A 17,663-nucleotide genomic window follows, 5' to 3' on the forward strand; every position below is an offset into this window, starting at 1 on the left:
TATATACCCTCGTGAGCATAAATGCTGAGGGTATAACAATCGACGCTAGAGCTGTGTCGACCAAGAAGAACGAAGACAAAAATGTGAATGTATTAAAAACATTGGCAATTTATGACAGTGTGTTAGTAAGTTTGTATGCACGCTAGCTACAAAACAAAAAATAAATGAACACATTTTCTCTCTCATGCAAGCTGATTTGCCGAAAAACTTCGTAACCTTATCAATACCAACGGACGGCATGGCGCTAGAGTATGCTTTCGGTCATCCCTGCTCTAGATGTTCTCGCTTGTTTCTTTGGACCTCTCTCTCAGATCATAAAGATCTCTCCTGACGTGTCTGTGTGGGGAAGCTTGTCCGTTAGATCATAACATACATACTCACGGGGGTAACACCCAAGCAGATCGATAACATTTTGCTGCTACCGGTACCGATAAAATCTTCATATCCTGGTGGGTCAATGGTGTCATGAGGAGACATCTGTTGCAGTCCTCATGGTGACATTCTGGCAGGTAAGAATATTCTTCCACTGCGTAGCGCTATCTTTCGCATTGGTACCGCATAGCTTACCACAGACCAGCCTATTGCATTATAAGAGGTCAACACGGTTTCACTGCCAGCCTCCCAAGTGCTGCCCACTTGAGAACCTTGCTCCTAATTTTGAAATTGCCGCTAATAGCTGTGTGCGGACGACTTAAACATGCAATCGAACGTTACACCCAATATCTTGGGGTAGTAAGTGGTCGGAATCAGGACTCCATCGACCAATATCTTCAGGCGTGCAATCATCAGGGTACAATCATCCGCATAAATTATGATCCGTTTGGAGTGTGTGGAATATCAGAAAGGAATACGTTAAACAGTTCCGGAGTCATCACCCCGCCTTGGAAAACTTCCTGTTTCACTGTACGGATCTTAGACTTGTTATTTCTAAATTCTACAAAATACTGGCGTCTTCTCTATATCCTCCAACAGCTTGGCATGATTGACGGCAACGGCGTAGCCAGGGGGAGGCCCGGGCAATGGTAATTTTTTAGGCATTTTTTATATGTTTTACTTGCAAACCTTCAAATTTTGTCCACTGGGCTCGGATCGATTTCCCGTCTAGGCAACATCAAATTTTCAACGGTGGCTGTATAAGTTTGATACGTTCCAACTCAACTTCTCGAGCTCAGTCGATCACGGATGCTGATTGACATTATCAGACATCTCTTCTGCAGGTTCCCTTTGCGGACACCGTAGAGCGCAGATACCACCGAGCGGCGGTTGTTAATTTTTCTCTCATTGGAATATTTAAATCTAATAGTATAATTCGATTCAGATCCTCTGCGATCACTGCAATCCTTTGCGATTGCAAGAACCTCTGCGTTCACTTGTCGACCAACTGTTTAATAGTTAACTTCGCGTATTGACCAACCGTCTTGCGTTAATACTAATCAGACTCTGTCGCCACCCCAGATTACAATTGGTAATCTTTGTTATATACTAACCGGCAATCGGTATCCTGAGATATCGTTATCAATACCTATGGATTTCCCCTCCCTCAACTAAACAGTGGCAAAATACCCCTCAGTAATGTTGGCGAAATTTCCTGAGTATTTGAGCCATGTACAACTTCTCTACAAGTGGTGTATAAAGACACGCCGTTCGGACTCGGCGATAAACTGTAGGCCCCATATAATTGAGCTTATATGAATCTGGGTGCACTCACTGATAAAGATAAATCTCTCTTGTCCCGCCTGGGATGTTTGTGGAAGAATTGTTATTATTACGAGAGTAATTTTACCGTTGCCCTTATTTACTTATGATGTATTGCTTCAGGTGGTCTAGTCACTTTTTCCGCTTATATTGGCCTACTAGTCTGTTGACATCAAAAATATGTTTCCTAACTCTTGGGTCTTCAGGATCATTACGACGAAGCTTAGCAGGCTCATTTTCTACTCCGGTTGCTTCAGCTACCAGAATTATATAGCGTGCGGTTGCAGCAGTGTTTATATCCCGGAAAATCCATTCAGCAATGAAATGGGCTGTTCACTGAAGCGAAGATTGATAAAATCCCTTGTCAATCAGATTTTCCCGTATTCAAAAACGCACGGCGGTCAAAGGTTATGAAGTCGTGTGGTCTGTTGTAACGGATTGTCAGAGCAGTGGAAATCACCTCTTATCCTCGTAAGAGCGTCTTCGTTCACCGTGCAAAAGGTGGAGCTATCAATTTGCTCTGCTGGTCATTGCCTAGGACAGAATACCAAAGCTCATGATGAGCATTGAAGTCAACTAGCACCAACCGCCATTCTCCTCCAAAAGCGAAGGCGGTATGTACACATTAAGCACCTCTACGTCGGCAGTTCCACACTATACTGCTACGCCCCTACATTCTATGTATTGGTCACTAGGGTCAAGACTGCTGTATGAGGAGGCCAAGTGACTATGAGCATTGATTCCTGATGTTCCTCCGACTCATAAAGTCTACGATTTCACTAACTTTGTTGCGGATTCCGTTGCAATTGAGTGATGTGCAATGATTTGTTGTGTTAAAAGGAAAATTTGTTGTTGTTGGAAGTCTTCGGGGGTGTCTCGTAGCCAGACGAAAACGATGATTCCAACGACGACGTAGAAGACACAGTAGTCCTGGACAGAGACCAGAGCAGCCTCGGAAGTGTCACCATTCTCTACATCCATTATATCTCAACGATGTTAACATGTGGTGGATGTAGGGTGTCCAAAACCAAAACCGAAAAGCGATTTTCGCCACAAAGTAATTTTCGGTTAACCGAAAAAACCGGTTATTTGTGTGGGTTAACCGGTTCCAAAAAAAATAATATTTGTAATATTAAATTAAAATTGTATTCTTGAAAGTAAACTAAACTTAACTAAGGCCATGTTTATATTATAGCCTTTTGTAGGGTTAACCTTCTTTACGAGGATTTATTTGAAATATAAGCAATGGAATTGACATTTGAAACACAGTGGGTTTCTTAAATCCGGTTATATATAAACGTACTATAACACAGTGTACGGGCGAAGTTGTAAATATCAGATCCTTTAAATTTGAAAAATATTTTGTTTAGAATGTATAGTTGTGCAAATCTGAACGATCTATGAAATAACTGCGTATACGTAATATCACAAGGCAGTTTTTATACCATACGTTTTTATACCCTCAGCATTTATGCTAACGAGGGTATTTACACATTCATACGGGCAAAATGTGCCTCATCGAAATAATGGTTTTAGACCCCAAGTATGTTTGGACGAAATCCGTTTCAGAAAATTTGGAGTCGATTTACGTCGATTTTTAAGTATCGTAATATTTTGCCTAAACTTAGTTTAAGTTCGAAGATGGGTCATATCGGTCCTCTCCTTCGGGTACCTCCCCCACAAAAGTTCGAAAATGGTCGGAAAATTTTTGCGCACGATAGCTCTTGAAGGGAGTAACTGATTTGGACCATACTTTGCACATCGTGAAATTTCTACCAGACTTAGATGACTTTCCAATATGGGCTCAATCGGTTTACTCCTACGGGTGCTTCCCACACAAAATTTCGGAAAGTTAAGTTTAGGACACGCTCTCGAAACGCTTTGATTTTTGTTGTAACAACTTCTATTCACTGCCCCCCATACGACGGTACAAGTTTTATCAGGGGCAAGTCCATACTTCCTCAGAAAATATCCTGGAAAATGCAAAAAACCCCTATGATAGCGTGTGTAGTGGTTGGAACGCAAGTTAACTCTCGAACGGATCTGCCGCCTTTGGTCCAAATTTTGGCCTTCGTATTTTTTTTTTTGTCCAAACTTAGTTTAAGTTCGAAGATAAGCCATGTCGTTCCACTCCTTCAGGTACCTCCCCCACAAAAGTTCAAAAATTGTGCGCACGATAACTCTTGAAGGGAGTTTCCGATTTGGTCCATACTTTACACATCCTAATATAAATACCAGTTATAGATCAGGGTCGATTATGGCCTATATTTTTCCAATCCTTCGTCCCACAAAAAAAATTCGGATAAGTTCACTTTAAGACCTGCTCTCGACTGACCTTGATCTTTGTTGAAGCAACTTTGGGTTCTGTTCAAAGGTACTTTGGAAATGTATACCGATGCTGTTCGTTGTGGTCCTGTTTACAGCGATATTATGTTTTCCGTGGACATGTCCTTCCTTCAAGTACTCACTCCCCAACTCTATTGAACTGTAATCCTAACCCACATTTTTGTCTGCAGGTTCAAATGCCCAAAAGGGCCACAAAATTCTAAAAGACCCTAAATACATTCGATCTGTCCGTAGATGAGAGTTTCAATTCACATTGGCTGAGGGTATATCTCTGTCGGCAAAGCAGACTGACACTATTTTACTTACTGACAGTATTTTAGTACAGTAAACTAATAACTTGTCGAATTTAAGGTTGTAAAGGGTAACGGTAACAAAATGCATGTTTGATTCTGCCACGATAATTTGAGGTCCTCAACGCTTGAGGGAGAAAACAGAGTTAATGAAATTTAAACTTAATTCTTTTGGTACACAATTTTATATACCTATGTAAAGTTTTTACTATTCTTAGAGCACAATTTCAGTCATAATTTTGCTGTCCACATTTCGAGTTTGAATGTCAAATAACAGGGATATAATGAGATAAGTATATAATAACGAAGTAGTTATATTTAATTTACCCCTTTCCACACATTTGTAATCAAATAGTTATCAATTATGAGCAATTTTGTACCTATTTTACAAACTGGTTTTAAAAATTTTTGAAAACCGAAAACCGGTTTTTGAGAGCATTGAAAATTTCGGTTAACCGAAAGTATATCTAGTATATCTAAGGTCTAACAGCTCAACTCGAAAGAGAATTAATTAAATATCACTATATACGACCTTCGCCTTAATAAGGCAAAAATAAAAAATAATTTCAGCATGAGCCAGGCTGGGATTCGAACCTGGGTCTCCGACAACTGAGTGTCAAGGTTGCCGGCGTCTTAGCGTTCTGAGCCACCATCAACTTGTCTAAACTTTAGTGGACAATAATTGATTACACTGGTCAACACGACTTTTGTTTCAACCGAAATTGCGGTTGTTTCTAGATGAAATTGGCGAGTTATTTTCAAATCCGGTCCCGGTTTTTCTCCATCAGCTCTTGTTTTTGAGATATAGCCCAAAATCGGTTTTTACGAGTTTAACCCAGACTTTCGTTATTTTCGGATACAAACAAATATTTTTTGTGGGTTTTTCGACATTAATATATTAAGGAGATGTTGTACGCTCGATACAAATCGTTTTTGAAATAGTTATGGTGAGTATATATAAAAAAATATAGAAAATATACGACGGACCTTGTAAAAATTGCATATTTTGAGTACTTTAAGCTGTAATTACGTCATCGGGGGAAGTCATAGGATCTTCATATGGTACTCCGGATATGCGTAGGGTGTCTACTATATAATCCAGTATTCTAATGTATAATATAAAGTTCATAGCCCCCATGATTCGGCCATAACCTAAAAATCGCCATGAAGACTGCTAAAGGGAAATAATTTACCAGTGATATCATTACCACATAAGCCATTTACTTTTCAATGGCATTCTTCATGATGGTTTTTAGGTTATGGCGGAATCATGGGCGCTATGAACTTTATATTATACATTTGAATACTGGATTATATAGTAAACACCCTAAGCATATCCGGAGTACCATATGAAGATCCTATGACTTCCTCTGATGACGGAATTACAGCTTAAAGTACTCAAAATATGCAATTTTTACAAGGTCCGTCGTATATTTTCTATATTTTTTGATATATACTCACCATAATTATTTCAAAAACGATTTGTATCGAGCGTACAACATCTCCTTAATATATATATGCCGAAAAACCCACCAAAAATATTTGTTTGTATCCGAAAATAACGAAAGTCTGGGTAAAACTTGTAAAAACCGATTTTTAGCTATATCTCAAAAACAAGAGCTGATGGAGAAAACCCGGGACCGGATTTGAAAATAACTCGCCGATTTCATCTAGAAACAACTGCAACTTCGTCTGAAACATTCAACTTTTTCAATTTTGTTGAGCAGTGTTATCAAAAACAAATCTTCTGATATAGAGGAGCAATTACTAATGACGTAGGAATAAAACTTACCATAGTATTTGTGAACATTGAAAAATGGGATTACCAAGCAGGACTATAGGAAAAGTTTGGAGTTTCAATTAACTGACATAATTTTGCATATGCATTTATCTAATGAAGTGCGATATATACTAGTTACCAAGCTTTGCCTTCGTCTGCCACAAAAACAACATCCTAATACGCCAGAAGATCGGCTTAACCACCCGTGAAACGTAGCGTAATGGTTGGATGCGTGGGACTTCGGTAGACTCCTAATTTTTCAATGTATATCTAAGGTCTAACAGCACAACTCGAAAGAGAATTAATTAAATATCGAAAGCCGTTTTGTTTGGAAAACCCTGTTTTTGGACAGCCTAGGTGGATGTGGATCTGGTAAACGGAACAGATCCAAGATTTGTGGTTTCTCCTAGGTATGTTGTAAACAAACCGTACTATAGTATTTACTACGCGCCTCAACTTCTGAATATTATTCCAACATGTGCCCGAAACAACCTCTAAGCCTTATAAAACTTGGGACATCAAAAGCGAGTGAGCTATGATGTTTCTAACACGAAGCGGTAGGAACATATTAGTGGATCTTATTCTCCGCAAAACGCCCCAGACTCTACCAGCGATGCCATCAATATGGGGTTTAAAATTTAATTTGGTGTCTAGAACTACACCCAGACATTTATGTCTATCAACACATTCCAGTTGATCACTACCAAGAAACAGATTCAAATTCACCAACGAACGATTGGAAGGGCAAAAAATCATGGCTTTCGTTTTGGAGACATTGACCTTTAAAGAATTCAAGGAGGTCCAGTTCAAAAGGCGATCCAAATAGGAGTTTATCGAATTTTCCAAAATGTCAACACTAGTCGTAGTACCAGAAAATAATAGAAATACATCGTCAGCAAAAAGGAAGGTGGCGCATGTACGAGGGTTAAATATGTTTGGAAGGTCATTAATATAAAGAATAAACAGCAACGGCCCAAGTACTGATCCTTGTGGGACCCCAGAAAACAATTCAATAAAATTGGACTCTACTCCATTCCAAACAACAAATTGCGTTCTTCCAACTAGATAGGAATATATGAGCCTACAAGCAGACCTAGAAAAGCAGTAATCCCCATTTTGGTTAGCTATCATAGTTTTATAACAAATGCTGTTGAAAGCCTTAGAAATATCAAGCGATACCAAAACATTAACCTTGTTATAGTTCATATTTAAACGGATAGAATCAGTAAGATGTAGGAGTAAATAAGAAGTGTTATGTCCATTATGTCCGGAAAGCATACTGAGAATGAAATATCATTGGACTAGTGAACTCTAGCAATTGCTTTTTGATTACGTGTTCATGAAGGGAAAACTTGGCTTAATGAATTGAATAGGGATTCCATCAATACCGATGGATCTGGATTTGACCTTAAAAACAGCCTCTAATAATCCCTGTTCATCAATGCACCTAAAAGACCGAGAATGATCAGAATCAAAAATTTCATCAACATCAATAGTCTCATCATTCGGCGTAGAAATGGCAAAAGATTCATTGATAGCATTCACATCTTCATCAAAACAAACATCATTAGAATTCATACAACCAGAAGCATTAATGACCTTCCACAAACCTGTCGAATTTAATCTAGAAAACAGTTTCAGTTTTAAACAATTTTGGGAATATTAAGCAGGTATCATCATAATTAATGTAAAGAATCAGAAGAAAAAAATATAAATCAACCTATTCAGAAGATCTCATCGAAATGCTTGCAAATATTTCGATTATATTTAGATTCTATTTTTTAAGATATTTTAGATGTGAAGGCGGCATTTAAAACTTTTCAGATTATTTGTGGTACTTTATGTAAATAGTAACTTAGTGCCGCTTAAATAGAATCGAAATGTAATTAACTTATTATCAAAATGCCTCAAATTTAAGAATTGATAAATCAAATTCAAATTATTACAAGGTACTTTTGCAAAACTAAATGTTATCTTACTTCGGTATAATATTTGAATTAGAATAATCTCATATAAAAATACACAATAAGTCAAGGCATATTAAATGGCAAAACTAATGCTAATGACAGAGAATTGATGTCAAATCATGTATTTATCGATTACATGAGTAGTAAAAATTAGTAGTTGCTATGTAAAATTTAATATGAAATGACTTTTGAACAATTTTGAGATATCTGCAAAATATTCCCGAAAGGTAAATCGAAGATAACTTTTTCCTCTAAAAGAAAATAATGATTAAATTCTATGTATGTACCTTAGGGATCTAACTTTTAAGGGATATCCGATAGTTGTGTATGTCACCTTTTCTATATCGTGAAAAAGTTACAGTACCGGAAGTTTTAATGTTTTAATAGGGAACTGATGAAAAACGGAGGGTGGCGTGGTTCAAAACTATAGACTTCTCTTTCGTACCCCTTAGCGAACAATGCCAAATTTTCTTAGCTTATAAATTAGTTTTTTTAATAAGAATTTGAAACAACAACAATGGAATTAAGCCAAACTATTTTGAAAAATTAAAAAAAAAAAACAAAATTAAAGTTTGATATGCATTTTAATTTATTTATTTTTTTTTTTTTTTTTTTTTTTTTTTGAAGAAGAAGAAGAGGAGGAAGTTGTTGTAAATAGCATCGAAAGATCATATGCGCAAACAAAGATCCAGGGAGTTGATAAGGATAAAAACAAACGGAAAGTATAACAGAAACTGATTTTCTTCCTGCATAAAATATAATAGTAAAATCCTACTTCGCATTCCAGAAAAGTTAGATCCCAAGGCTAAATACATCTGAATACAAGACAAACATTAACTAGGTGGCATAACATTAGTATTTTGGTATCATACGGACACTAATAAATCTATTTCATGGGTGTACAATTCATAATTTTACAATTTCTTGAGAGTAGGCCTAGCATCCACAAAAATGTTACTTTTTACTCGTATGTTGGCAAAACGCTTATTACTTATCTGGGCAATGAAAAAGCTGTAAACAAACAATTTCCCACGAACATCACTTAAAGAACAAGTGAGGACTTCTTTCATATCAGAGAGTGCACTCGATAGGACCTCTTTTATAAGCCAATATTACTCTGAGAGGATTGTGAAAAACCCGACAGAAAATTGTTGATGTATTCTATTCCTGCGGGTGGGTGCCACCGTGGTGCAATGGTATGCACACCCGCCTTGCACTCTGAAGGTCGTGGGTTCGATTCCCCGGCCAGTCAACATCAAAATTTTCAACGGTGGCAAAATACCCCTCAGTAATGTTGCCGACATTTCCTGAGTATTTCAGCCATGTAAAACTTCTCTACAAAGTGGTGTCTTAAGACACGCCGTTCGGACTCGGCGATAAACAGTAGGTCCCATATCATTGAGCTAATATGAATCGGGGTGCACTCATTGATATGAGAGGAGTCTCCCTTGTCCCGTATGGGATGTTTGTGGAACAATTATTATATTTATTCTATTCCTGCAATCGAACCCTAGCATTCAGCATACAAGGAATACATTCACCATACAAGGCGGATCTGCTAACCAAACCATGGCATATGTAGGTATATTCATTATATTGAATATGGGCACACTAAAAGATGGATCTAGGGCCAATATTTATTGATGTTACAAGTAGTTTTGGGTAGAGTTGGACAATCTCGTTCAATTGATCACTGTCCTTGTTTAAAGACGAATGAGTAACATCATAAAAACCAACGTGTGAAATTAATTATACGCAGTTTTTTCAAAGAAATTACCGGTGTCCATTGAACGAGATAGTGATCCGGATCGTTCAATTGAACTCTAGTTTTGGGGAAGCAAACTTATAATGATACCCTTTCCCCATATTGATGAGGGTTAAAATACTTTAACAAAACCTGAATGTACCGATTACTTATATCAGGCATTTAACCACGTACATCGTCATTATAACCTACACCATTATGTGGGAAGGTATTGGTTTTGGCCGAAAAGTCAGTAACACATCGATTATTTTTGGTGATGGTCAGATAATATTCAAGTTACAGAATGGGCAAAAACTTCTGTGGGGAAATAATCGATTTTTTTATTCCCATGAGATTATCTCTCAAAAAAAGGTGTAAAGTAGTTTGGCGTAGGTGGTCAAACAATGTAAACGTCGCTATAGTCGCCTAATTTATTTATATATAGTTATATTGGTTTCCTCTTCGATGGTTCTATCCGTACAACCGGGAAAGTTCGTCGTAAGAATAATTTAAAGAGAGTCGGCAGAGTGTTTCGACCTGGTGCCGGTATTTATCTATATTTAAGTGGGATTTGAGTGGGCTTATGCCATAACTTTACACAGTTTGGCTGTAACTTTGGTGATGTCTAACAGAATTCAATACAGAATTGCGTTTTTGTTGTGGATATACCTTTATTTTACTTCTTAAGCTTATCCTTATATGGCTGCCAGGATCCGCTTTGGTAGCTAACATTGAAAGTTTTTCGTGACTATTTTCACAGTTTTCATAGCTCGGACGTCCACCATGGTGGAGCTCTAGAATGGATACAGTACTTTCTATATTTGCTGCAGTATTATGGCCACTTTCTCTAAGACGATTCGAATTCAAAATCGTTCAAATTGCTACCAAACTCCTGTTTTCGTAAAAAAAATTGTTTAATTGAAAATAAAAACAATTCAAGTCTGAGTGAAATAGACCGTTATTTCTATGTGAAATATTGTGAAATGTGATCGAACTTCTCCCAGTTCGGAAAGATTAATTTAGCGTTGCTTTTAGATATGTTGAATAGTATACAATTATGATCTGAAATAAAAACTTTTATAGTATGCTATCCAATTATTCGATATGTCGTCGGATACTATAGTGAAATCAATGACCTCCTGCCACCTCCTAAAGCTATCCGAGCAAGGAGATACAAAAGTTGGATTAGTAATTCCATTACACATAAAACTGGTTCACTGCTATCGTCAGCGTAGCAGCCAAAGATGGTGGTGTTGTGTGGTTGAAAGGCCTTCATAGTACTCTAGACCTCGTACCTGGCACTTGTCTCGTTTCCTGTTCCACTCTTGTCACGATGAAGTCCGCTTAGCTAAACTTGGGTCAGAACAAAGGGTGGTTTATGATGTTTTTTAGATACGATTTAGGATTACCGTTATTCTCCATGTATATTGTAGCCTCTGTTATCCAAACCCCTTACTTCGTTTTCGTAAACGTAGATTTCTTGTCCTTAGTGTACCTTCCCCACAAAAGTTCAACATTTTTGTTTAAGCGCAGTTTAGGATCTGTTTGAAGAACCTTTGGAAATTATACCGATGCTATTCCTTGTGGTCCTGTTTAAGCGATTTTATGTTTTTCGTAAGCAATCCATGCTTCCTGACATCGTGACCCAAAACCTCTAAGTTATACGGTGACCAACTGAAATGAATGGTGGGCAGAAAATCTATCAAAAAGAATGAATAACAAATAAAAAATGGACTATGTCGGTCCATTCCTTCAACTACATCCTACGCAACACATTTGAGCTTCAAACCAAATATATTTTTGTCAGCAAATTTCAAAAAAGGCTACAAAATACGTAATCCGTAGATTCGATATTGTCAATAGATGGACGTTTCAATTCACACAGGCTGAGGGAGTAGGCCGGGGCGATTTCAAAACCTTAATGGGCCCCTCGCGTTTATGGTTCCTGGAATTGAACTGAGCAAAAAAGTCGTATAGAGCATAGGTCTACGGTGAAAAGCGAGCCTCCCGATTTTGACTTTAAGTTTTTCATCAACGTTTTTTAGACATTTTGGCATATAACAGCGAAACCATTGAGATTTTCGATCGAACACATGGACAAAAATTGTAGACAAGATAGTAATTAATAACTCTCTAATACATCTCAATAGCATTGGAACGCTCCTTCAGGCAGTTTTGGCCTTGAGAAGGTGCAAACTTTTCGAAAAATGTCGATGAATGACCCTGTGCTACAAAAGTTGACCAGAAAAATATTCAAGCGTTCTGATGCAAAATTATATCGTGTTGGGATCCATGGACAACGACAATGCCTTTAGTTCGTTTGAGTCACTTCGTTTTATTTTTTTTATAACGGTAAAAGTAGTAAAAATCTGTGTTTCTTACATTTTCAAATTTAAACGGGCATATCTTCTTTTTTACAACGGATTTCTGTTGATCCTTCTTCCTTTTAAAGGGGTGAATAATATATTTCGAACAAGTTATTATTAGACTTCAGATTTTGCATATTTGCTTATTTTTTATTAATAAAGATACGAAAATTCTGATTGGACCAAAATTCGTTTTGAAGAAAACTGAATGCAATGACAGGCTCATATTTTTTATTTTTTTGCATATTTTTTTGCATATTTTGTGCATATGCAAAATATGCAAAAAAATATGCAAAATATGCAAAAAATATGCAAAATATGCAAAAAATATGCAACTAATTTTTTTGACGAAAATCGTCAAATTATATTTGGAAAATCATCAAAAAGTGTCCTAAATTAAGTTTATTGTCGTTAAACGTCGATTTCTTAACAGATTATTATGTTATTAATTATTATTCCGCCACAGCAATAAATCTGGACTAAAAGACTTAGAAAATTTCCTATAACCCAGCCTTCTTATTACAACATAAGTTGCTTTCTAATACAAATTTGTTCAAAAACTCAATCAGAAATGTCAAAATGAATGTATCCAAATATGTTGATAGTTTCAGCTCGGCCAATTTGTGTGACAGAATAACAAATTTCCGTCCGAATTTTCCATAATTTTAGAAAGTGAAACTCTTTTAAAATCAATATTTGTTAAAAGTTGAAAGCTACTAGATTCGCTTCATGATGGCATATTCTAGTCGAATCGACAAAAATATTCCCTTTTTGGGTATAAATATAGAAAAAAATGTGAAATTTGGGAAAGGAAACAAATTATGCACAGAATTTTTATTCGTGATTGCACTGATAGCTATATTTTAATACCCTAAGGGTATTTTGTCTTAGTGAATGAGTTTGCAACATGCAAAAGGAAACGAAATAGACCCACAGTTCCTTTTGATGATATGCATAGATTCGCACTTATCCATCTGGTCAGGTCTTTTTGAAAACAAAGTACAGGTCACATTTATAGACCAATTCGCATAAAAATTGGAGATTTTTTGGCCCTAGGGCGATCCCTGTGTATTTTGGTAAGAATCGATTCAGATTTGGATATTGCACCCATATATACAGTATAATCTCGATAATCCCTACACCACAGGTTTTGGCGGTGTCCGAATTATCAAATTGTAAAGAAAATAAATTATTTTCTACGATTAAATAACTCGTGGTAGTTATATAATACTCTACGTGCTCTAAGTGTTAAAAATAATGAGATTTTTCTATACGACAATCCGGACATTTTTATTGGCATTGCCCGTATTTGTTCCTTTCCTTACTTTTTACCAATTTACCATGCAATTTACCATGCAACAAGACTCAATTTCCCAAATTACAGAAAACGCCAATCAGATTGTGAAAGTAGAGCTAGAAATATGACGTTTTTAAAGTATACATCAGGATGTAAGCAAAACACGGACAAGTGTGAAATTTCATTTTTTTGAAAATTAAGATTCCTTGAAATCTTTCCCTTTTAGGTGTATACTGCCTTTGGCAACTTTAATGACAATATTGCGGCGAACATTTTTCTTAATATATTTATATCCTAGACAACAAGACTAATGTGTTATAATAGGTGTTATATCCTTGTACTCGATAATTTTTTCTAAATGTTTCTGAAACAATTTTTACAGCAACTCCTCCATTAAACAACTGTAACTGTAAATGTAATAATTAGTTCAAATTATCGAGTACACGGTCAGGTATAAGTTAATTAGTTGTATATACAAAAGGGTTATGACTTTTCGAAATTCTTTTCCTGTACCATAAATGAATGAACTATATTTTTAGCATTCCAAATGCTTTTCTGGCAGAAATATGTGAGTGGTTTTGCCATGTTAAAGATAATTCCAAGGGTTTGACTTATTTTACCACTACTACGCTATTTTGTGGTTTTTCTGAGTGATGTAATTTTGCACTAATCATTTAGTGTTCTTCGCATCAATTTTAACTATATCCCACTTAAATATAACTTGTTGTTTTTAAAAATTTGAAAACAACAAAACCCGAGATTAAGCTGAAATTATTTTACAACAATAATAAATACACATCTCAACAAAACTGGCAAAAGTGAATCTAAAAATAATGCATTACTTTTCGCCGAGGAGTTAACATTTCCCAATTCTGCATTAAGCGGTTGTATACTTACAATATACATATAAAATGATGTATTTTTAGTGCATTAAACTAAAACCATGCCATCAATATTAAAGCTGCAGTTGAGCATTTTTCCAAAGAAACTTTTTGACCACAAATATAGGACTAAAATATATTAAAATCTAATAGGTGGATATTCAAAACGTATACTTCTAATTATAGTTATATTCCAGAACCTGGAATCGTAAATGGTACTTTAGTACTTTTTCCCATTTTGCGCTAAAAAACGAACCCTTTTTCCAAAAACTAGAAAAAATTGCGCTTTTATCTAAAGAAAAATAGCGATGACTAACTCTAGCTCCTTTTTTTGCTAGACAATTTTGGCCGATTAGACTATCACCATATTTGGACATGTTGATTTTGACATTTCTGATTGAGTTTTTGAAATTTTCCCATTATCTATCTACATTTGTATAGAAGGCAAATTATGTTGTAATAGGAATGCTCGGTTATTTGACATTTTCTCACCTTGTGAAAACTGATTTAAATCTTGTTAGTCTAGATTTATTGCTGTGACGGAATATCTGGAGAGTCTCAATAACATAATAATCTGCAAAAAACTATGTTAAACGTCAAAAAACTAAATTTATAATGCTTTTTTGATGATTTTCTAAATTTAATTGACGATTTTTGTCAAAAAAAACACTTGCATATTTAGCATATTTTTTGCATATTTTTTGCATATTTTTTGCATATATTTTGCATATTTTTTGCATATTTTTGATATGACCCCAAATATCGAAAAATTTACCCTCAAAACGCCTAGATCCAAAATTTGAGTCCAATCGGATAAGAAATAAAAAACATGCTAAAATCCGATGTCTAGTTATTATTTTTTAAATCAGTTAACAAAGTTATAGTGGTTTAAGTCTGAAACCCCCACAAAAAAACTATAACTGACCGACTGATACTTTTTTACTTGTTTCATATAGTACTCGGATAAGTTCACATCTCACATTTGACATCTCTGTTCTCTGTGGATATCATATACCCCTTCTTGAGAATGGCTACAAAACTCTGACATAGATGCAAGTTCAATTTATAGCTGAATAGGGATTTTAATAGGGAATCTGTTGCAATGTACGTACTGAGAAACTTTGATTTAAAATCAATATATTTTATAAACATAAAGTAAGAAGAAGTAAAAAAGCTTTAATAAAGCATTGTTTTTCAAAATTGATGTTTACATAATCAGAACACGCTGTCTCTATTCATCACCCGCTTATGAAAAAAATCCATCAGTTTAATTACACATTTTTCTATCCGATTTAATTGCAGAATATATCTTGAGAATATTTCTTAGGTTTGACTGAATATATAATTTCAGTCCAAGTATAAAGAAATATACGGATTTTTCAGTAGTAGTAATAAATATTATAAATTCTAATAAAAATTCAAGGTCATTCTACTAAAGATAATACACCCATGAAATAATTCACATCCCTTTTAGACAATATAAAATTCGAATCTTTGGACTCAGTTTTTTCGGGCCAGTCTATATCGGTAAACATTTATTTAATATATGTATATTTTTCTATTTCATATAAATATGCATAAATGATTTAATGAGACTGCTAATGTTTTTTGTGTTGTTTATTTTTTTAATTCACTTTTCTTCTATGTATTAATGTAGAAGATATAAACACTATTTACATTTACATTATTTAAGAAGTTTAAATTTGAAATAAGTGTAACTTAGTTACATGTAATATTATTGTAATTCTATATAGAAAACTGTAACATTTTAAGCTTTAGATATACCAATAGACTGGAAACCATGGCTTGGTTTGGTATGTAGTAAGAAAATAATTTATTGTGAAAAGGTCAATCAAGAGTCCAAACAACAATTGAATTAAAATATGTATGAAGAAAATTCAGTGATAACGAAATATACCGAATATCAAATATAAATCTGAAATGTTAGTGTTGTTTTATTTCATTATGAACTAGATTCTAGAAGGATGTCTATGCTTAATATTGAAGTTGAATAATAGGTTTATTTCACCCGGGGCCTAATTCTCGCATCCGTTATCGAGTGAGGTTTTGTTCGAAGACAAATTACGAACGTTGGAATTTTTTATACGATGGAAATTAAATGAAAAAGTTATCGCTACATACGGTTATCGAACGATGAAAACATTTCGCTCATTTACTCAAAGAGTGACACATTTCAAAAAATCGAGTTTCGAGAAAAACGCGTTTTAAGTTGACGATTGAAATTTGACTTCCCAACTTAAATAGATTATTGCACAAAAACTAAAATAACTGCATGTAAACAGCTTGCCAGATATCACGGCTAAATTTCTGTGCAAGTATTATTTGAAGTGTTTTAGTGCTTCATAAATTAAAAAAACTTTTTTGTTGTATAACACTGTGCAACATTTTTAAGGTGATCTTGTGCAAACAATTCGAACTGAGGATTTTTTGAAAGTACAGACCCAAATGACAAGAAACCCTAGTTGGGTTTTGTTGTGTCAGATCCAGCTCGTATTTTATGGCCACATCTAAACGTGGTCAAATATTGAGTTTTTAATGAAATTCGGTGCTATATCTCTGAAACCAATGCGAATCTTCTTCTGACCTCTGAAGCAAATTTGTAGATAAGGACAAGAATAACATATTTGGAGAAATAATGAACTCGAAAAACTACGTTTATTGCCTCAAATTTCAAAATATATGCAAAAATTCCACAATTTTTATACATTTCGCACCGTATCTCCAAAACCGTTAATTTTTTCTGAATATTTTCTTTTAGAAAAATATTCCCTGGAATGTAATACACAACTCTTCAGAACATGTCATTGTTGTAAAATGTCTCTATGCCATTGTTTTCAGTAAATTTTTCAACGACGATTTAATAAAAGTGTCAATAACGTGGTGAAATCCGAAATGCGTGAATAAACTGTTGGTGTGAACTGTGTTTGGAATACGTGTTGTTAAAGATATGATGCAAAATAGCGCTAAAACAACATGATGTAAGCATTTTAGAGTTTCAGAATGTTATTGTCAAGTTATTGTGCAGCAAATTTCTCGTAAAGAGAAATGAAAACATAAAAATTGTATAAAATAATAGAAAATTGTAAAAAATTAAAGTAATAGTGACACTAAATAAATTCCACGATGTAAGAATATAAAAATTGCATTGAAAAAAATATTTTTATTTTTTAAGAAACAGCCGCTTTTTGTCTATTTTCATACCCTCCACCATACTATGTCATTCCGTTTGTAACTATTCGATGTAATAATTGTAGACCCCACAAACTATATATATTT

This window comes from Musca autumnalis, unplaced genomic scaffold (genome assembly GCF_047663935.1).
Source record: "Musca autumnalis isolate F117 unplaced genomic scaffold, ASM4766393v1 scaffold_5, whole genome shotgun sequence".
Taxonomy (NCBI): domain Eukaryota; kingdom Metazoa; phylum Arthropoda; class Insecta; order Diptera; family Muscidae; genus Musca; species Musca autumnalis.